Raw genomic sequence first — 22,448 nt, 5'->3', positions numbered from 1 at the left:
GCTAGAGCTGGGAAACCAAGGCTAAGGTCTGCTCAAGCTAGACGTGAGACGCTGAAGCAGCTAACGGACTCTGCTACTTAATCCTTCTCCAGAACCAACAGTGACTCTCCCAAAGAGAACCTCAAGAACCCTCAAGGTACTATCTGTGCACCATTGGAAACCAAACCCCGTCTACAGTCCCTAACAGTGCTGTCTCTCACGCAGACTCCGGTGAAACCAGAATCCAGGCCCGAACCAGCCTTCGGCATAAACTGTGTGATTGTGCAAATAAACTTGTTAAACTTTTCATCCTGTGTCCGTCAGTGGTGTTCTGCATCTTTGGGTCTCCTTTAGAGAACCGATCATGACAAGGGCAGCCTTTTTATATCTACTGAATTTGTCATTATCTTGGCACTGATGTCTGGTCTGATACTAATTTCACTTACCTGCTTGGCTCCACCCAGTTTCTAATTACTGCTTATCTGCTTTAGTCTCTACTTAACCAGCCTTCAGACCAGTCATCAGTGCCAGATTATTGTGTGCCGATGGTGCGAGGTTGTCTAGCGTTTCTATATTCAGATTGCCTGATCCTGACCCGTTCTGCCACTAGACCTCTGAGCCTGCCTGTCCCCATTTGATCTGTTTGCCTGACCTGTCTTCTGACCTCTATCGGATTTCTGCCTGTCTTTGTACTGAACCTGGAACTTTTATCCAATTCTGTTCTGGATTATCCCTCAGCACCACACTGGATCTCTGACCTCCTGGCTCTATAAACCAAGCACATCACTGACATCAGCTTTGGCTTGGCCTTCTGGATTATCCTCCCTACCTTCGTCTGCTCAATTCGGATCTCTTGCCTGTCCTCCAACCACAGAAATATCAGTGTTTGGGACTCTCTGTGCGGCAACCTCTGCGTCTCGTTGTTAGCCGATGGCAGGAACCTCACCCTATGGGCTCAGACTGAACTAAAGGCAAGAGTGCCTTAAATGCCGACACTGCTCCCAGCAGTTTATTACTTTGTCATTATTGTAGAGTATGTCAAACCAGAGAGTAAAAATGGACAGGTTTTCAAAAACGCTTAGTTAAAATTAGTAAAGCTAATTATTTCAAGCATGTATAAAAATGCAAAATAAAACAAAAAATGTCCCCCCTAAAAGCAACGATCTATACAACACCTAAATTCTAAAAGACAAGAAAAATATGACTGTAATTTACATATTTCAAAAATAGTTGATTAAAGTCCAGAATTTACTAGAAATAAAGTCTGCTATATTCTTTTTCCTAACTATTTAGGTTTTTATTTTTGTACATGAATTTTTGTAATTGCATAGAGTCCCTACTGAGTCAGCACCGATTGGACTAATTTATTTTTGTCATGTGTACAACTTATCCTAAACTACTAATGTGAAAAACTAATGGCTTCAGCTCAAGTTAGAAGTTATACAAATAAATAAAGGAATTACATACCAAACATTTGACAAAAGTGTGTAAATGGCTCACAGCTAACTAGGTCTTCAAAAAAAAAAAATGAGAGGAAAGCTCAAGAGGTGGGTGAGTGAGCAGGTTTGAAATCTTTAGTGAGATCCAAGATGATGCTGCAGATAGCTGCCGCAGTGTTTGGTGCGCTTTGTTTTGTTTTGCAGGTTAATGCCATCTTCTGCTGTGATTCTCCAAGCCCTTTCACCAGAACAGAGATAACAATCATCAGAGAGGAGCAACTCCAGTGGATTTGTTTTCTTGCATCATCGGTGGAATCATTGGACATTTTGTTCAAATGTTCACTTGCTGCTCCATAGGCTCGCAAGAGCCACAAAACAGGAGAAAGGCGGGTCAATTGTGCATCACTGCCAGCAAGGATTCCTAACACTAGTTCCTTTTTCATTGCCACTTAAAAAGTCTGGGGCTTTTGAAAACCTAAGTAGTGTTTCCATACACATTTACCTGGATAAATTCACTTACCCAGGGCTTTACATTCCTGGGGCTTTGTCCCTCCAGAGACCAAGTACTTTCTTGGCTTTGGGGGTTGTGTACACCTGCTTTACTTTATTCCAGCAGCAGCAGCTGTAACCCATGAAGGCAAGTGTACAACTGTTGTTTTTCATACCTTACGCTTGTCACAAAATGTTCTTTAAGATGTTTTTAAGCAGTAAACGTATTGGTCATCACACCTGCAACTGGTATGTCAGATTCAAGAGGACACTGGTTAAGTTGGTTGTTTTTTTGGTCAAAAGAAAGAACAGTCAGAGATAAAGCAACTTTTGAAATTATACCTGGAACAGAAAATGGATAAAGTTCAGCAAAGCTGCCCTAACTATAGGTCCTGAATTAACTTCACTCCACCGCAGCGCCTTGGTTTAGTTATTACAATAAATTTACAATGTTTGTGTTTGGGTCTGACTTTTTGTCTGATGTCAAATTAGAGTTTTACCGTTCACATTTTATATATGTTTATGTTTTGTATGAGAGATGGAAAGTGGATGAAGGGATGACAGACATAGCCTGGAGTGGTACAGTACAGGTGTTTGTGTGTAAAGGAGAGAATGTTGTTGTGTTGGTTGATAGTAAACTCACATTAGTCATTTACATCATATGTTGCACTTTGCTGTCAATCAGTTGTTTTAATTTTTGGATCAATGTTTTTTCTTTTGATGCTTTTTTTAAAATATTTTCTTTCAACTTCTATATAGTGCAATTTACAGCTCCTATAATTTATTTTCCATTGCTTGGACTATGCTGTTTCTTTAATTTGGCTGTGCAGCTTTCAGTCAGTCTTTTTCTTCTTGGTATTCAATGCCATTTCTATGAATGAACACCTTCATGTTCATTTACAAAGGGAAGTTGTAGCCTAATATGGGCTTGTTGGGGAAGTGATTATGTATATTTAAATCTCTTGGAAACACACCCTCACTTATGCAAAGGTGGACGGTACCATGTCTACGAGAATCATTTATTACCCCATTTACACTACCCTTGAAAAACCGATCCATGCCGAGACCGGTCCGAGCTCGGATCAGTTAACCAGGCCGAGCTTGATTCTGACGACAGTTTACACATCACGCTATCTCGGTTCCTCGCCTCCTAGTGACGATCTGCTGTATTACTGTCAGTATTAAAGGAGAAAATCAAGCAGTTGGTGGCGGTAATGCACCAAAAGTTGTTTGCCAACCGCCATAAAACACAAGAAGAGAAGATTTCGATTGTTGTTTATAGCTGTTCTTCTTCTTCTATTTTGTGTTGGTTGGCAAGCAACTTCCGGAGGAGCATTACCGCCAACAACTGGAATGGAGTGTGAATCGGGATGTGCAGCCAGACAGAGATGACACGTTCTGCTCATGCGCTCTTGTTATCAGAGAACCGAGCCAGGGAAAAACCGAGCCGAGCCCAGCTCTGGAACTGGTCTGCAGTTAGCGCGGTCCAGTTGTGTCTAGCTCAGTTCAGTTCAGTTTGCTTTCCATTTACAAACTATAAGTTATCTCAGTTACTGAGCTCAGACTGGTCTCGGCACGGTTTTTCAAGGGTAGTGTAAATGGGGTATATGACTACTTACTAAAGTTAAGAACGTGTGTTGAATCTGATGTGGCGCATTAGGAAGAGCTCACAAGAAATTTACAATAAGAATACGAACATGTTGCATGAGGGCCATTGTTCTCTGGTTATGCTTTATTTTCCATCTGTGAACATAGAGCTTGTATGCTTTGGCAAAATATGTATTTCATTTCTCAACTGAACATAGTGTGTTCTCTTAAAAGCTTTGTGGCTTTTTAACATGTAAAATTCCAGTCATGCTTTCTTTAAATGTTTTTTTAAACAATTTTGTCCTTCTTGGTAGTCTGAAACTAAGTCTAATTGGGCTCAAATCTGACACTGATTTTCCTTAAGCGTGTAGTTAATCTAAAATCTCTTGAGAAGTTTTTCTAAGCTCTATTGTTACTATTAAAATAATTGGTCTTTTTGATCCATCCATCCATCCCTTGTCCCAAGCAGGGTCTTGAGGGGTGCTGGTGCCTATCTCCAGCTGTTAATGGGCGAGAGGCGGGGTGCACCCTGGACTGGTCGCCAGTCCGTTGCAGGGTAAAACAGAGACAAACAGGACAAATAACCATTCATGCACACACCTAAGCCAATTAACCTAACAGTCATGTTTTTGGACTGTAGGAGGAAGCCAAAGGACCCAGAGAGCACTGACAGATGCTCAGAAAGAACATGCAATCTCTGTGCAGAAAGATCACAGGCCAGGAGTCGAACCTGGAACCTTCTTGCTGAAAGGCAGCAGTGCTACCCACTGTTGCACTGAGCCGCCCTGGTGGTCTTTTTAATTTGTCATCAAATTTTCTTCTGCGGCCACCCCCTGTGGCTATATTCCTATGGATCTTGAATTTCTATATAATAATAACTATAGCACAGGAACATCAAGCTGGTGGAGATGGTCATCTAGCCTCTATCTTTATCAATGTTTGATAATTTCCTTTATAAACTCCCACAATAACTGCTTCCTTCACTTTTTCTGGTCCATGTTGAGTGTGGTAAACACCATTTCACCAAACAGCACAGTGACTAACTTTAGCCCCATAATTAGGCTCAGTTACTGATTTCAAATTTATTTGACTGTTGAATGTATACTGTTAACTGAGCTATTATTAGTGTAAGGTTGTGGTCCAATTTTTCTGTTTTAAGTTTTCTTCCATTTCATTGTCTAATTCATGTGTAAGTGTAAAATCTAAAGCACTTTAATTTGTCTGTGATGGCCAAATCCATGGCCACACTCTGAAGTTGACAAAAGATGGGGGGCCAGGGCTCAGCAAATTTGGATGCTGATTGGACTGCGCCACTGGTCCTTGCTGGCGGGGGAATGTGTAGTTTCTTTCTTTAGATTAGTTTTTGCATTTAGGTGAATATTGGTATTTGGACTTTAATGGTTTTGATTTTCATTTTGTGAGTCTTTAGTTTAGTCAAACTTAGCTGTACTGTTATTTGTTTTGTTTGTAATTGTATTCTGTTTAGTTACCCCTATTGTGTCTAAATTGGTCTGATCAGCCAGTATATATACCCCTGTCTGTCATTTCTTTGTAGGTCAGTTATGTTTGTTTGTACAGCCAGTTTGTTTACATTTTTGCCTGAGTTCAGTTTTGTTCCTTTGACCTCTTTTATGAGCTCAGTTTATCTTTTGTCATCTATTTTTTGGGTTAAAATAAAAAACCCTATTTTTCTAATTAATATCCTGTGACTCCTCCTGTTTTTTTAACTCGGTCCATCACATTGTCCTTGTACTGAATTGTGCTATACAACTTTCCTTGCCATACAAGATTGTAGACACCTGAGATGATAATTAGTGGACACAACTTGATTTAACAAGGGTGCCACTCAAGGTTGTATTATCTCCCTTCTCCTCTCTCTCCTGTAGCAGTCAATCAAGCTCTTGAAGTTTGCAGATGACACCACTCTCATCTCTGGTGACCTGGTGCAGCCAGAACAGCCAGAAGTTCAAGCACTCCCCAGTTACTTCTGGCCATTATTATCCCTCAGGATCTCCAGCAAGAGCTGAACACATCCTCCCTTAGCAAGAAGGCAAAGCAGAGGATGTACTCTCTGTGCCTATGGCACAATTCTACTTCACCATCATTTAGCCTATCCTCTCTTCTTCCATCACTATCTGGTATGCTGCTTCCACCACCAAAGACAACAGCAGGCTGAAGTGTATCAATCACTCTGTAGAGAGGGTGATTAGCTCAAATCTTACTTACTCACTAACTTTTTATATTATATTATAAAGTAATATTTATATTACTTTTATATATGGAGCCGTATTCTGCTCCATCATCTTGGAATACATTGCATCATACCTCCAGTTGTCCAGATGGATTTCTTTAGGATATTTTTAGATTAAAAAAAATATTTGAAAAGAAAATAAATATTAAAAGCCTTCAACTGAGATAAGGTTATTTGTTCTTCCTGGGTAATAACTCAGTTCTGATTATTCTGTTATTTGATGTTACTGATGTGTTCGCTTTGCAGGTTTACGGTATATTGGAAATAAGACACCCTGTCTCAATGAGATTACCTATATAAATAAAAGTAAATAAAAAAACAAATATGAAACAGTTAAATGATGTAAAACCATCACCGCATTATTATTAATAAAAAAGATTTAATTTAATAGAAGCAGTATAAAAAGATAAAGTGTATCTGAGCAACAATGCAACAACTTTTGAAAACAAGGTCTCCTACACCTCTACTTTTAGACATTATTTTATTTCTTATATGTCTATGAGAAACTGGAGGATCTAAAGCACCATTCTAGCAATATTGTTTCTCTGGAAATGTTTATATTGTAATCCAAGAAAAAATCTTTCCCTGAACCTAATTTTGAATTGCAAAATTAAGTTCTGGGAAAGAACCTAAAAACTAGTCGCATTTGCTTGTTTAAAAAGAGATACAAATGACCCTTAACGTTTGCTAGTATTAGCATGATCACTATAGGACGTGTGCTTTACTTGTACTATATACTGCAGCCTTCATGTCAAACAGCCTCTAATAACAGGTGAACTGTGTGGGCCCCTGCCCCCAACCAAACTCACCCGCCTCGCATAAATATCTCCAGCCCAGGTTAACTCTGGAAATAAAGAAATAAAAGCAATACATGGAGAACCTGAGGAGAATCTTGAATGCCAGTTGCTGGTAGGAAAGATGGATTGCCTGAATTCTCCACCAATCACCAAACAACACATTGGCTGCAGCATTGATTGATGAAGTATTTAAGTCGTCAATCTCACATCAGCTGCTTTTCTTTTCTCTCTTACAGCAAAACAGCTGCAGAAAAGCGATGCTGTGTCTGCACATTAGACAAACCCTGACCTCTGGAAAAACAACAGGGCAAATAACTGCAGCTGGGTTTTCTAAAACTGATATCAAAAAACGAAGGTGAAGACAGTAGCTTATAAACAATTTTAACTTTATTTCCAAAACCACCTGTCTACATACTTTACACAGATACAGTCAAGAAGTAAGACAGAGATGATGGATTTGGTAAGATCCCAGTTTACCTGTACAGTTCCTATACTTCCAGTGTGATTGTTGATGCACTTTCTTGCCCATGTTTGGTATTATTAGAATATTCAAAGTACTGAAGCACCAAAACCTTAAACAGTTTACACTTTGCTCTGTTAAATAATATAAGCCCAGTGTTATATAATAGAAACAAGACCTAGCTTTTTAAATATTTTGCAGCATTGCACAGCTATAGACCAAAGTAGCTCAAACTTCTTTCTAAATAGCTTCTAAACTTTGAATAAAGGGCTCATTATGCTTGATGTACGAACAGTCTGTGCATGAAATGTGCTGTCTGTCACAGCAGCTGCAGCATTTTTACTCAGCTTTCTGCAACTTTGCCCCTGTTTTGACCATCTCTGGGGGGCACGTGTTCAGCACCAGCAGCAAGCTGACAACACCACACAACACAAGGAAGTAGAAAACACAGCTGTTTATAGCTTTATCAAAACCTCTTCATGCCATTCAAGAGCGACAATAATTTCTTTCCTCGTATTTTTTTACCCATCAGTTGATAGTGGTTATATTTATGAGACAAATCATAGCATCTTTCTCAATGTTTACATTGGCGAAACCTCACCAGCAGGAGCTGCTGCTCGCTCGCAATGTTTTCTGCACAAATCCGTCTGAAAAGTTACAAATTTTCATTTTTATCCAATGAACTCCAAAGTTGGGGTCGTGACCCCACTTCATGTACTGGATCAACCAGTATGGGGTCTTGATCCTACTACATAATGTGAACTAAAAGATAAACATTAATGTTTAGGCACTTAAAGGGGTCATTGAATGATTATATAGGGTATTTGGTGCTGGTTCTTAAGGTCTCTGAATAGGGTGTGTAACATTGGTTGGGCTGAATATGGCATATTTGCTGCTGTATCAGTCCTAATGCAAGCCTGGTTATAAGCCCTAGAATGAAACGACAGGTTTTGTTCCTTTTATGGTATGCTCATGAATATGGAACATTGTTCAGTGGAACATTGAAATTGTTGATATGGTAGGGTGACCAGACGTCCTCTTTTTCCTGGACATGTTCTACTTTTCATACCTTAAAAAATATCCAGGGGGAATTTCAAAATCAGGATTTTGGTCGACCGAGCCGAAATCCCAACCCCCCCGAAGTGTCCGAATTTTCAGAAACCCAAATCTGGTTACCATAGATGTGCTAGCATTGCTATCAACAGCTTAGCGACATAATAATACTAATAGCTTGTGGTTTTGATGGCCTTATGGTCGGAACAGCCCCTCGTTTCAGTAAAAGAAGTTTAGCAAATCCTGTTTGAACTGTTCAATCTTTAGATCCTTGGGAAGACTGTGAAAATGTTCCCCTTCCTCTGTGCAGCCTGGAAAACTGCATGTATGCCTGTGGTTCTGGCTCATTTTCAATAGAGAAACTGCCTACTTTTGTAATTCTTGTAGAAGTAAACCCAACTGTAGTCTAAATAGCTAATCTGGTGTCTTACATCTACCTCTATTCATGTTCTTGGGCCAGTGAACTAGTGGGTTGGACTGGTTGTCAATTTCGGGGCGTGACAAAAGTACGGGCCAGAACCAAATAAGGCAACATCCCTGAGTTCATGTCAATTCGGGTCCTTGAGGGCCGCTGTCCTGCAGGTTTTAGAGGTTTCCTTGCTCCAGCACCGCTGATTTTAAGCTGATTAACAGGCTTTTGCTCAACTGCAATCATCAAACTCAGCTGTGCTAAAGCAGGGAAACCTCTAAAACCTGCAGGACTGCGGCCCTCGAGGACAAACTTTTGGGATGCCTCAGGTGGATTCTCATGTGTTTTTGTTTATAGAAACATCACTTAAAATAGCAAATCCAACTTACACTTTAGCTTAGGTAGACAATGATGTCTTAATAGATTTTCAGTTAAGCTATATTTAACCCTTTACCTATTAAATCATTTTTTTTTCCATCCTGAGGCCATTTTTTCCGACTCTGATACCTGTCCGAAAAAAATGAAATGATTTTGTTCTTGCCGCCCTGTCTTGGAGTTTCTCGCTACTTCTCTTGACTCAGCGGATAACTTTTTTCTTGTAGTGTCGGATTAGTCAGGCTTTAGAGGAGTACTGTTGAGTAGAAAAAAGAGACGATTTACACCTTATGTTTTGGGGTCAGAAATTGCCTCCTCATTTTAGATGCAGAAATCCTTTTAGGGTTTTGTTATTTAATACAAGGTCAGCTAGCAGCGGGGGTGAGAAAATATAAATATTTGAATATATATCTTTCATATAATATAAAGCAATATCAATTCAAAAATACTTTATTAATCCCAAAGGGAAATTACATAATCTATTATTGTTCAGCACTTTGGCTTACACAAAATTTTAATATAATAATATAATATGAAATAATGTTATGACATATGCCTCCTCTGCCACTGGGTTTGTTTTGTTTTTGTTTTTTTGCTTTTTTTGCAGGTGTGATGTATAAAACTACCTGTCCAGGGTGTAATCCGCCTCTTGCCCATTGACCGCTTGAGGTAGACACCCGCAGCCCTCGCCACCCCAACTGGAGTAAAAGGGATAATGGATGGATGGATGGCAGGATGGATGGATGGATGGATGGATGGATGGATGGATGGATGGATGGATGGACTTAATAAACTGTGAATGGGGATTTCTATAAGTCAAGCAGTTATGTTTCTTGCAAAGAATATATACTCAAAGGCAAAACACACTTTTTCTTGTTCCTTACCTCTTGAAAACAAAAACAAGTTTCTAGGGTTCCTGCGAAGTATGTAACAAGCTTTAAATTAATTGACATCTTAAGGCAACTATTTATGGTGATTAGAGCAAACAGGCCTGAATAGGATGGCAATGTAATTTTCATCCACTTAATAATTATGCATCACGTTGTGATATTAGATTCTATATACATATGTTAATGTTTGAGGTTGGGGCACAGTGAGCTTGTATAAGCTATGAAAACAGCAACTTTTAAACAGAACGTGCACGAGGAGAAATGGGCTCATGCATGCTCTTGCACACATTTAATAGACGTTCCTTCTCAGTAGCCAGTACAGGGTTGTGCATGTGCATTTATTTATTTTTTTTAAGTGGAGAGGGTGGGTCTTTTAAAAAAAATCCAAAAATCCTCCACAATACCTTTAAACACTGCAACTGTGTCCAACAAAAGCAGTGTTGGGACTAATATGTTTAACTACCATAGTAACTATGTTACTTTTCCAGTAACTAGCACTATAACTAATTCATTTTTAAGAGTCACTAACGTGTCATTAATGCGCTTTAAACAGATCCATTATTCGTTATTATTGTGCATAAATAAGGACTCAAAGTTATTTGTGTAAGTGAACGTGTGAGCAACATGCACATGTAACAGCTATTGATGTGTAAAACAAATGTGTAAAAGCATCTGACTTTTGTTTTATCATAAACAAGAACCATCATTGTGTCTTGTTAATTATTTTGAATTCACTCTTGTCAAACCGCACACATCAAAAGAGTGCAGATTCTTTTTCAATGTTTTTAGATGTGTAGACATCTAAAACAATAAAATTCATTATTCAATTAATTTATTCATAACAAAAACCTTATGTCCCATAATTGAACCACTGGTTGTCTTTAAAATTCCAAGAGGAGGAAAGTTCTCCAAATATTCAACACTTAAGATGATAAATTGAAGTGCATGGTTACCTTGGCTAGTAACTAGTAACTTTTAAGTGATTACAAATCATAATTACCTAGAATAATAACTATTATAATATAACCCAAATAGTCACATTTTAACCATATTTAGACACCTCTTGTTCCCATTTGATTTATTCAATATTATAATCATGCCTGACAACCGTTGGTTCGAAAGAAGAAAAGATTTGGGGGGTTGCGGTTGTAATCGACTGAAATGCACATACAAGCAAAGAGAATGCATCCCACCTGCAGGCATTGTGTTGACGGCGCTTCAGAGCAAACACAGAGCCAGTGTCTTCTTTGAGTTATTCCTAAGATGCTATTGATCCACCGGTTAACCTATTCTCCTGCATCAGTTTAGAAGCAAACCCTCAGAGGAAAGGAACCCCACCTCCACTACCACCAACCACCTCCACTGCTACCACCCCACCCTTTTTCCCTCCACTAATATGATACCCCCTGAAGGTTCTCCACAGACCTCATTTCTAATCAATGCATGTGGTTGGTGGGATCATCCTGTCTCTGCAAATTAATGACTTCACTTTTTTCTGTGGTTTCATGCCATTGATTTGTTTTATTAGCTCATTGATCTCCAAGAAATACCCCCAACACCATCCTCCCACCTTACACAGCTCCTTATTTGCTTATCAATATAAGAGCCAAAGGTAACAACTAACTATATATATATATATATATATATATATATATATATATATATATATATATATATATATATATATATATATATATATATATATATATATATATATATATATATAGCTGGTTGCCAAAAAAGAAGAAATACACAGTTTCATGTCTCCCCAAAATCTAACCATCCAGGTTTCATTAATCTGTTTTCATGAGTTTAAACAACTTCCATGCTCTAAATCACTTTGACGTTCATCTTGTCAAAGCTCCCTGGTCTTATTAACAGCCATATCTAACTCGCTCCCCTATAAGTCCCCTTTGAGATCTGAACAAAAGGTAGGAAGTGCTTTCCTCAGACAAGTCAGACTTCACTTCACCGGAGGAATTACAGCTTTTCATTTTCTGCCACTGAAGCGTTATAGTGAGCTAGGCCTCTGGCATGGCAGTGTTCTTTCTTTCCTGTTTATGACTTAAACCATGCACAAAGCTTCAATTCACAATGATCATATATCAGAAAGAACGATGAACAATAACTATTCATATTTTTTTTAAAAAGATTATTAGTAATCTTCAATACTTTGTAACTGATATAATTGTTGTCTTCAATATTGTTTTTTAAAGCCAACAGGACACAGTGTCTGAATTGTTATATAGTGGTTGCTAGATAATTCATATTATTCTTGTCCTTCCTGAGTCCTTTTACAGTGACACTTTCCATCAAGAAAAAACGCAATCTGACAAATGCACTCCAACTCCACCCATCTCCATTTTATTACCTCCTGTCTGTGTCTTTCAGTCCACAATTCTATTATCCTGACTCATTTTGTCTCTAAAACAGCACATTTTCAAACCAGGATGATCATCCAGTGTGCAGATAGGAAATTGAAAGATTACTTTCATGGACAGGCCAAGATATAAGAATATCTAGAGAATATCCATGTTCAAAGATGAGAGAAGGAGTACCGAGCACCCTGCTCCCCCCTCGCATCAAGCTGCATGTTTATTCAGCTTGTGGGAATTCCTGTTCCTCAGGATAGATCTGCAGTCGTCACAAATAGCGATATTCCCGTCCCACCCAGCTTGGTTCTCTCATGGAAATCCCATCCCACACAGACAGAGAGTCACTCACGTTTCCATTTTGTAGACATTACGTTTTGGCACCAGGTAGCAAAAAAACAGAAAAAGGTTTACCATACATTTCAAACATATATATGTTTTCAGTCAGAACTTGTCAACGGGTTAATTTGAAAAACTGATATTTCCTGTTATGTTTATACCTGCCATCTCAAAAGCAAACAAAAGCTCGGAAAAGAAAATATATTCATGAAAAAAATTATTCCAAACTGGTGAATTAAAATTTTTACTTTGTTATTTGAATTTCTTTCCATTAAACCTTAAATGAAAGTTAAAGATAATGACTGGGACCTAGAGGAAAGGCAAAAAGAGAAAATAGGTGCGTTTCTATCAGCGTTTTCTAATGCACATTCTGAAGTGTCGCATCAGAAAAGCTTGATAGAAAAAAAATAATTTGAAAAAAACTCAAAATTGAAATTAACAAATTGTTTTTTTGTTTTGTTTTTTTTGCAAAACAGTGTTTATGTGCTAAACATGAAGAATTCAAACACTTTTTTCAAATCAGCTTGGATGTAGCAAAGTTAAACCTCCAATGACTGATGAGCTGTTTCTGCTCTCGTTGTCTTCCCACATTTTCTATTATGTATGTAGACATTGCTGGTAGCAACATCACCATTACTGACATTTTAACATAAGAACAACTTGCCTGATAGCAACACATTCATTAAAATTTTCCTACATTACTGATCTGTGCTACATGGCAGCCTCTATTTCTTGTTTATTATAATCGTGTGTGCCAATGTAATGTGTGTAACCAATTACACTTTGCGCTGATTGGTAAATTTGCTTTAAATCTAAATGGAAACATTGCAATATATATATTTTTCTGTACTTTTAAAAGTTCACTTAAAATTCGCATTTCAGTTGCACTGAATGACGACTGTTTGGGAAGAACCATTTGCCTTCCTTTACCTTAAAAGGTCGTCTTCTTCTGAAATATATTCTGTCAAGTCGGTTAATTAAAACCTTCAGCTATGGGGTCTGTGTTTAACATAACACTTTTTTTTCTACATATGTTTTAAATTCTTATTTTGATGTGTTAGAGGAAGTGGTGCTTGAATTGTCCTGTTGTTGTGAGCTAACATTTCGTTAAAGAAACCACTTAAATTATTTATCTGACTGCATTTTAAATAATTGACTGAAAAAATAGAGAGAACATGATACCAACAATTACTCAGCACTGTAAATCAAAACTGGATGTTAGTTGCAAAAATTGTAATCTACTTTGCAATGTGTTTGGGGTGCAGAACAAAGCTGCTATTGTTATGTTTCGTCTGTTTTGGAAAGCCTGATATCCAATGTTCACAATCAGAATTTCAACAAAACCGTTCATTAAAGTGGGAGTATACTGGCTTGGGGAATGAGAGGCCTCTAATGTGTTTGTAAACACACTAACTATTGTGTTTACAAACACATAAGAAACCACCTGAGACATCCCAAAAGTTGGTCCTCGAGGGCCGCAGTCCTGCAGGTTTTAGACGTTTCCCTGCTTTAGCACAGCTGATTATGATGATTGCAGTTCAGCAAAAGCCTGTTTATTAGCTGTCAGTTAAAATCAGCTGTGTTGAAGCAAGGAAACCTCTAAAACCTGCAGGACAGCAACCCTCGAGGATCAATTTTGGTGATGTCTGATCCCCCTTATCCTTTAAAGGGGTCATAGAATGCAAAACTGAGTTTACATTGTCATAGATGAATAACGATAGCTCAGTGGGTGAAATGGACATACAGAGAAGTTCAAACCCCATCGACATCTCCTTTCTCTGCAAATCTCACAATTCTAAACTTCCATCATAAAAAGGGCGAATCCAAACGAAGCCCCAAATTGACGTCAACTTGGGATGTTGCCTTATTTGGTTCTGGCCTGTACTTTTGTCACGTCAAGCAATTGACATACAGACCAACCCACTGAGGGGTGGCTGCTGGGCTGCTGACTGGACCGGACTGGGCATTCAGCTCCGGGGCTGGTCTGGGAACCCTGGGGTGTTAGTGTAGAATTTATTAGAACCACAAAAATAAAACAGTTTTGAATGTAATACCTTTTGCTCCCAAAAAGATTGTGCAAATATTTCAAGTTTTTTGTTGTTTTGTTAAAATTATATCAAAACACGATAGGACAAAAAAGACAAACATAAATAAAAAGGCCTAGAAAAAAAAAATAAAAAATTCTTCAGCTGTCATAAACCCACTAACTGGTTGCCCTTCCAATGATTATATGCATATAGGCCTGCATACTGATAAAGTCTTACACTTTTACAATGAAAGACAATCTTACTGTAACTGAAAAACATATTGGAGTAGATTTCAAATGAATATTTCTGAGTAGAAACCTCACAGGTTTAAAAGTTTTTATTACTAAACTTTCTATATTTGATTATAAAATGTTTTAACATTTTGTCCATCTGGTTTCTCCACACTCTAACTTAATGTATCTATCTTTCTCATACAGGATGTGCTGTTAACTGGCACCCATGTCCTCAAAGTACTGTAGCTACACTTAGCATAAGTGCTTTCTTATTTTATTTTTCACTTTTTATAAATATTTTTATTATAATTCATGCAGGGAGTATTACAGAAGAGCATAAGTGCTTTAAAATAAATTTAAATTCATACTCTTTCAGAAATTTCCTTGACTAGTGTTTTTATCTCTTCGTGAATTGTTACTTTAATTCACAATAAAACCGGTATATACATATTTAGTAATTCTGTTTTTGGAATCAAAGATTAACATTTAGTATAACTGCTGACTTGAACCAAAATTTGAATTTAAATTATGAATAAAAATAGAATTTTTCGCAAAATTTACATTTTCGTCAAATGTAAGTTTTCCTTTTTAATGAATTTTAGATTTCAAAGCTAATATTTTATTGATACATAAGCAAATGTATGGACTCTACTGCACTCTATTATTCCTTTTTTTATAACGATGTCCTCCAACTATTCTGGAAATTAACACCAGTGTGTAACAGAACAAAGGAGCATGGCGGCAGAGGATATGGGCAGCTAAGTGGAGTGGGGGAAATCTCTTGCTTCAGTTTCTCCATGCTAACCGGTTGACATAGTTAAGATTCATAAATCTATATTAAGTTGTACACGTCTGGTGAAAGGTCACACATATTTACCATAACACTAATCATTTTGTTTCTGTCGTCTCAAATTATGCCTGAACAACAGGCTGTAAAGATTTACCTTGTCAACTATAAACAGGTAAGAAAGTTTAGGTGGGGTCAGCCACAAACACATGCCCACATATCCCCTTCTGTCTTTACACAAATCCTTTCAGGGCTTCTGGCAGCAGTTTCCTGCTCTTTCATCTGGCTCCCTTGTGGTAGGACTATTAGCCTCAGCCTGTATACCTGCAAGTGTTTGAGAGGCAGCTGGCTTTGGACGCTCATTGCCTGCACGGGCCCAGGGGCTGCTGGGACCTGGGAACGCTGGCACCAAATACCAATGGGTAATTAGACCTTCATTCAAGAGCGAATGTGGCAAGCATTAGACACAAGGCTCTTTCCGGTTCAATTCATATCTTCATCCTGCCTTCCTTCCCCTTCTAACAACTGCACTCCATCCTCTTGTTTTTTGTTTTTTTTTTACTCTACTTGTCTCTTGTTTTTCCTCCTTTGGACTAGTCCTGATGTCCTAAGCTTAGAGTGTCATTAAGGGTGAAAACTGTTTAATAAGATAGGATATTTATAATTTTGAAAACAAAAAGGTATTTTAAAAATGTAGATCTGTACATACAAAAGTGATTTAAAACTATAGAGGAAAATACATGTTGCCTTCTTGGTTAAAAAATGACCATTACAATCTTAAGCCGGAAAAACTGTTTATCTATGATATCAGGTTCCATTTTATCTCTATGGTGCTACTGTATGCTTACTTTGTCATCTCAGTTGTGAGAAACATGATGGCGTTAGTTTCTCATGTAAAAGGAAAACTATTGGGAGGCCGCTTCCAGTTTTGTGGTGAAAGGTGACTTAACCCATAATTCCACTCCGACCACAATATTCTTTGATCACATGTTCCTCTCTGGTGCTGCGAGGGCTTTTCACATGATACAAGCCAGTTCCAAATGACAAATCGCTAAAAAGGCTGCACGTACATACATACATATATATATTTATATATATATATATATATTTACATTTTTTTATTGTCGTTTTTTTTTTTTTTTGGGAACGCATACATAGTTAAAGCAACTTTTAAACCTGGAATAACATTTTATTAATAGACAATTCATGTTACTTACTCCATGAGTAATAAATACTGTATATCACTCTGTACAGGCATAAGATATGAAGCAAATAAAGTTTAATGTGTATCTACCAAAAACCTTGCGGATACTTAAGCTGTGTCAGGCAGCAACTACAGGAAAAATTGCAAAACCAAGAATTTGAGCAAGTTTGACAAGGACCATATTACACTATATTGCCAAAAGTATTTGCTCACCTGCCTTGACTCACATATGAGCTTAAGTGACATCCCGTTCCTAATCCATAGGGTTCAATATGACGTCGGTCCACCCTTTGCAGCTAGAACAGCTTCAACTCTTCTGGGAAGGCTGTCCACAAGGTTTAGGAGTGTGTTTATGGGAATTTTTGACCATTCTTCCAGAAGCGCATTTGTGAGGTCGCACACTGATGTTGGACGAGAAGGCCTGGCTCTCAGTCTCCGCTCTAATTCATCCCAAAGGTGTTCTATCGGGTTGAGGTCAGGACTCTGTGCAGGCCAGTCAAGTTCATCCACACCAGACTCTGTCATCCATGTCTTTATGGACCTTGCTTTGTGCACTGGTGCACAGTCATGTTGGAAGAGGAAGGGGCCAGCTCCAAACTGTTCCCACAAAGTTGGGAGCATGGAATTGTCCAAAATGTCTTGGTATGCTGAAGCATTCAGAGTTCCTTTCACTGGAACTAAGGGGCCAAGCCCAGCTCCTGAAAAACAACCTCACACCATAATCCCCCCTCCACCAAACTTTACACTTGGCACAATGCAGTCAGACAAGTACCGTTCTCCTGGCAACCGCCAAACCCAGACCCGTCCATCAGATTGCCAGATGGAGAAGCGCGATTCGTCACTCCAGAGAACGCGTCTCCACTGCTCTAGAGTCCAGTGGCGGCGTGCTTTACACCACCGCATCCGACGCTTTGCATTGCACTTGGTGATGTATGGCTTGGATGCAGCTGCTCGACCATGGAAACCCATTCCATGAAGCTCTCTGCGCACTGTTCTTGAGCTAATCTGAAGGCCACATGAAGTTTGGAGGTCTGTAGTGATTGACTCTGCAGAAAGTTGGCGACCTCTTCGCACTATGCGCGTCAGCATCCGCTGACCCCGCTCCGTCAGTTTACGTGGCCTACCACTTTGTGGCTGAGTTGCTGTCGTTCCCAAACACTTCCATTTTCTTATAATACAGCTGACAGTTGACTGTGGAATATTTAGGAGCGAGGAAATTTCACGACTGGATTTGTTGCACAGGTGGCATCCTATCACAGTTCCACGCTGGAATTCACTGAGCTCCTGAGAGCGACCCATTCTTTCACAAATGTTTGTAAAAACAGTCTGCATGCCTAGGTGCTTGAATTTATACACCTGTGGCCATGGAAGTGATTGGAACACCTGATTCCAATAATTTGGATGGGTGAGCAAATACTTTTGGCAATATAGTGTATGTTGGCTTGGAAGATGATTATAAGCCTCTTCCAAAAAGCATCTCTTTAGGGCTCACCTACGTCTGCAGTGAGTAACTGTGGTGGCTGCCCCCAGTGGAGGACATCCTGGAAAGGTCAATTATATAGCATAACACACACAGGTTTGTAGTTCCATTTTAGGACCTTACATTGACTTAAATTCATCTAAGGTATTGCATTTATGCTTAACCTTGAAATTAACCCTTAGGAATATACCATTACTGGTATATTCCTAACCCTAACCCTGACCTAAAGTCAAATCACATCATTCCCTAAACTGTCTCCCTGGCATTAAAAATGAGGGTCCACCACAATAAGGATAAGCCTTTGGTCTCCACAAGGCCTGTTGGTCCTGAGAAGGTTAGTACACAAGTAAACAAAAACAAAAAAACAGGTATACTTCTCTTTGCATACCCATCAGCAAAAGAGACATCCTTTAGTGTTTAATTAGGTCTTTTTTGTGATATCCAGGTATATTCTGAAAAATCATCACCACCTATTGTTTCAATAATGACGACGTAAAGTATTTCTTGTGTATGGTGGGTGAAAACTGTGTTTCTTGAATATGAACTTTTTCAGACGAACTATGCACCTTGCAACAAGTAAAAAATGATTCAAGAGAGATTTTATGACCACAGCAGAAAGTTTCAGGTGTTGAATTGTTTCCAACTCAATTATAACTTATTGGTATTTATGATAAAAAGAAAAAAAAAAGTTCTTTCCCTTAAGGCCCCACCTGGCAACTACTTGACTTAGCAATAAATTCAGTTGGAGAGGGAATTGGAAAAAAAAAAAAAAGCATGATAGCTGGACTTAGGCATCAGTGACTCAAGTTATCTACTTCATCTTGGTGCCAGATGCTACAGGGTTAAATCTTCACCACAAGCACATGGGTTTAAGTATGTTGAGGTTTTGTCTATTTGTGAGGATAAGACAGTAACGAATAGGTAACTAGGCTAAGGAAAAGTACAGTACTTTCCATTTCCTAGATTTACATTATGATATTCCTATCAAAGTGAGATATTCGATCATAAGTCCAAAAACGACATGTTCGGTTCAGATTAACAAACTGAACCTTGGTTGGAAAATTGATCATAATCCTGGTAGAATAGAAACTTTTTCCTACCTCTACCTTAGAAGATCATCTTCTTCTGCATTACTTTAGAACCACAATTGTCTTCATAAAAAGTTGAGTTTGTTTACCAATCTGAGCAGGCACCACCTGCCGGTCTCTCTTTAGAGGTCTTTGAATCTCATCCAACCTGAGGTAGAGATTGTCACACATAAAAAAAAAAAAATATATATATATATATATATATATTATTATTTGTACCTTCCATGACTCAATCATATAATTGAGTAATTTCTTGATTAAAATCAACAAATAAATAATAAATAGTCAGATAGAAATTTAAATACTCTTTGAACTCTGAGGCAAAAATGTACTTGAGGATATGAAATAAATTAGATGCAACCGCTGATAAAGACAAAGGAGGTATTCCCTCTGTTAATTCTACTATCACAGGTAAGGAAGCAGTAAATAGGCTGACAAGCTGCTCTTTGTCTACAGTGAATGAAAGCAGGAGAGAATGCTGCTTTTAGCGGTCAGAGAAAAAACAAAAAAAAACACAAGGTCCAGATTTGCATAAACAGGAGCACAAAAGAAAAGGGGGGTTAGGAACAAAACAGAAAAAAGGCGTTGTCAACAGGACCCCCCAGTGAGGAATTTCAATTTCATATATCTAATTATCGCTGTCAGATGGAGAGAAGTGACAAAAAGCTGCCTTTGTTCTCTATCTTTATCTCCCACATCTCTCTCAATTAATTTCACCATACGAATATGACTAATTGTCTCTGTGCAGCTTCGCAGCCACATAAATAATAATTTTGGCCCATGTTTGAGTTGCGGGGGTGTTGAAGCTTCAATTTATGATATTTGGACACAAAGGACTGTGCATAATTCAGGTGATCACATCAGCAGGCCGATGCAACCTCTCTGCAGGCATCACCCTTGACTGGCAGCTCCAGAGCGCAAATAATACCTCCATACTTTCCCTCTCTTTTGTAAAGGACAGTGTTATCTACCTTGTTTCTATCGCTGGGATTGTTTCTTTGTTTGAAGCAGTGATATTAGCATCATAATCAGACAGAGAGAAAGAAGTGCCAATGACAGCTGAGTTAGGCAAAGTATATGCATCATCTGTGACGATGGTTTGCAACTTTTAAATGCAGCATTTAGATGTGTTGAATATCCTGTACCTTGCAAACAGAACTAAAACCTACTACTCCTGACAAATGAAAGATGCTCAATTTGTCACAGTAGGTGCTTGTAATATTTATTATTCAACTAGAATCTTAATCTCATCCTGTAAATCACTGCATTTACCAATTATGTGAATGTCTGTTCTGTTTGAGGATCAAAGTATTTTCATTCTAGTGTTTGACAACTAAAGGGTGGATTATACTTCTGCAACCGCACACATCAAATGTCGCTTGCGTCTGGTCGCGAACCAGTTTTGCTGGTATGCTTCTGCAACGTCGGTCTGGAATTTCTAGGGATGCACAGCAGTTTCCCGCCAAAGCGCAAGGGGGAGTCTATTCGAGAAAGCGGGAGTGTTTATTTTCCAAAACAACATGTCTGAGGCATCGTACAAGTGGTTGTACTTCCGAACCTCCCCGATCAACCTTTCGTCATGGTCATCCATTGTTGTTATTACTCCTTGTTTTTTTTTTAAATGGCGCGCTCTGACACCGAATTGAGGATGACCACAGAGAGGACCAATCACAGCTGCTTTTTGTCTGCGCACTTCCGCTTGAGGTCTGCTCGGATTTGCGACCGAGTTGTGCCATTCTTACTTCAAACATCATCAAGCTCAAACTCCTGATCACAAACCAGGAATTATTTCCCCACTCTTTTGTGCTCATAAGGCCCATTAGAGGGTTTTCCTGCATGAATAGCTACTTTAAGCTCAACTTGCAGTGTCTCTAAAAGAATTCAATCCAGACTTTGGCTTGACCACCTCAATACCTTCATTTTTTTTCTCGTGAATAATTTAGATGAGGACTTGCTGTTGCTATCTTGTTGAAAGGCAGAACACAACAGATCCGTTTGAGTGCCCGATCTGACAAAAGATTCAAATCATATAAAGTCACACCATTGACATTACAGTGAAAGGTTTTGGACTGCTTGTGATTCTCTGTAACTGTGCTTGTGGAGGTCTGACCAAGGTGGATCCCTGGTCTATTTTGGTGGGACTTGTGCAGCAAGGGAACACCAGGAACCAGATAGGTAGAGATACACGATGACAACGCAAAACAATAAAAATCCTCAAATCGCAGGTAAAACAGCCAAATTCATCCTTGTGTAATTTTTTATAATAACACAGTGGTAATATATCAAGCATGATCAGACTTGGAACTTGGATATACACAATCAATTAAATATTTTAACATAATTTACTCATGGTAGGAGTTTAGTGTGGAAAACAGTTCAAGTAAAATAGCGATTTTCTTCATTGTCCCAGGTCAATGTTCACAGTTCGCTAGTATGTGGAAGGGAAGCTTCCTCTGAATACTCCATCTCACATTGTCATTGGTTATAGAGAGACTCAATACCATTGTCACAGAGAACAAAAAGCTTGCAGCCCTGGATGCAAGTGGCGCTTTACTGCCTTAATTGTCCTGCCACATGACCCAAGTGGAAGTTTTAGATTTTTCGGAAGAAAGCAGAATTTATGCATCTAATAATTGTGAGAATTTTTCCAGGTCCCAAATTGATAAAGACACTTTACCACCATGATGTTTGCACATCTATTTGACTGTCTTTTTTTTCTGCTGCAATGTTGTTTATTTTAGGCCAATTATAATCTGAAACACACCATCAAAAAAGTATAAGTTTCCCTTATTTCACATATTTATTTGCTTGAAGTATTGGGGATCTTTGATATGTGCATAGCCTTAGAGATGGCATTCTGTTTCCATACCGAGAGATGTCTGTTACTTTGTCTTTTTATGTGTTCTATCATTTCTTTGGATCAGAATTGATGTGTGTCGCTTCTTGAAGTCTTTTAGTCTAGTTCATGTTGTCAGCTTGGTTAATTGATTCCTTGATTATACACGTTCAACTGCAATCACACCTGGGGTATGATTAGAGAAATTGAACTCAGCTTTCACCCACAAATATGGTTGATCACAGTAATTCATTCTTTAACAACATTCTTAACTTTTTTTTAGACTGCATTTTTCTCAGTTTGTCTGACATTATATTTTATTTCCTAGTATAATAAATGAGGAAGATCAAAAC

The 22,448-nt window shown here is 38.5% G+C and overlaps 1 long non-coding RNA gene across 8 annotated transcripts in view; it reads right to left on the bottom strand.

Annotated features, from left to right (window-relative positions):
* Nucleotides 1-22,448, bottom strand: part of LOC119786057 — a 106,491-nt gene that overhangs the window by 30,521 nt on the left and 53,522 nt on the right. The window contains exon 4 of one of the 8 annotated variants that reach the window (XR_005281144.1): nucleotides 19,349-19,407. The exons of the other annotated variants lie outside the window; for them this stretch is intronic. This is a non-coding gene — a long non-coding RNA (uncharacterized LOC119786057). The remainder of the gene's footprint in view (nucleotides 1-19,348; nucleotides 19,408-22,448) is intronic. 8 annotated transcript variants of the gene reach the window in all.

Source organism: Cyprinodon tularosa, unplaced genomic scaffold (genome assembly GCF_016077235.1).
Source record: "Cyprinodon tularosa strain WSP-4 unplaced genomic scaffold, ASM1607723v1 ctg107, whole genome shotgun sequence".
Lineage (NCBI taxonomy): Eukaryota > Metazoa > Chordata > Actinopteri > Cyprinodontiformes > Cyprinodontidae > Cyprinodon > Cyprinodon tularosa.
Note: the sequence above shows the minus strand (reverse complement) of the source record. Positions and strands in the feature narration are given on the sequence as shown.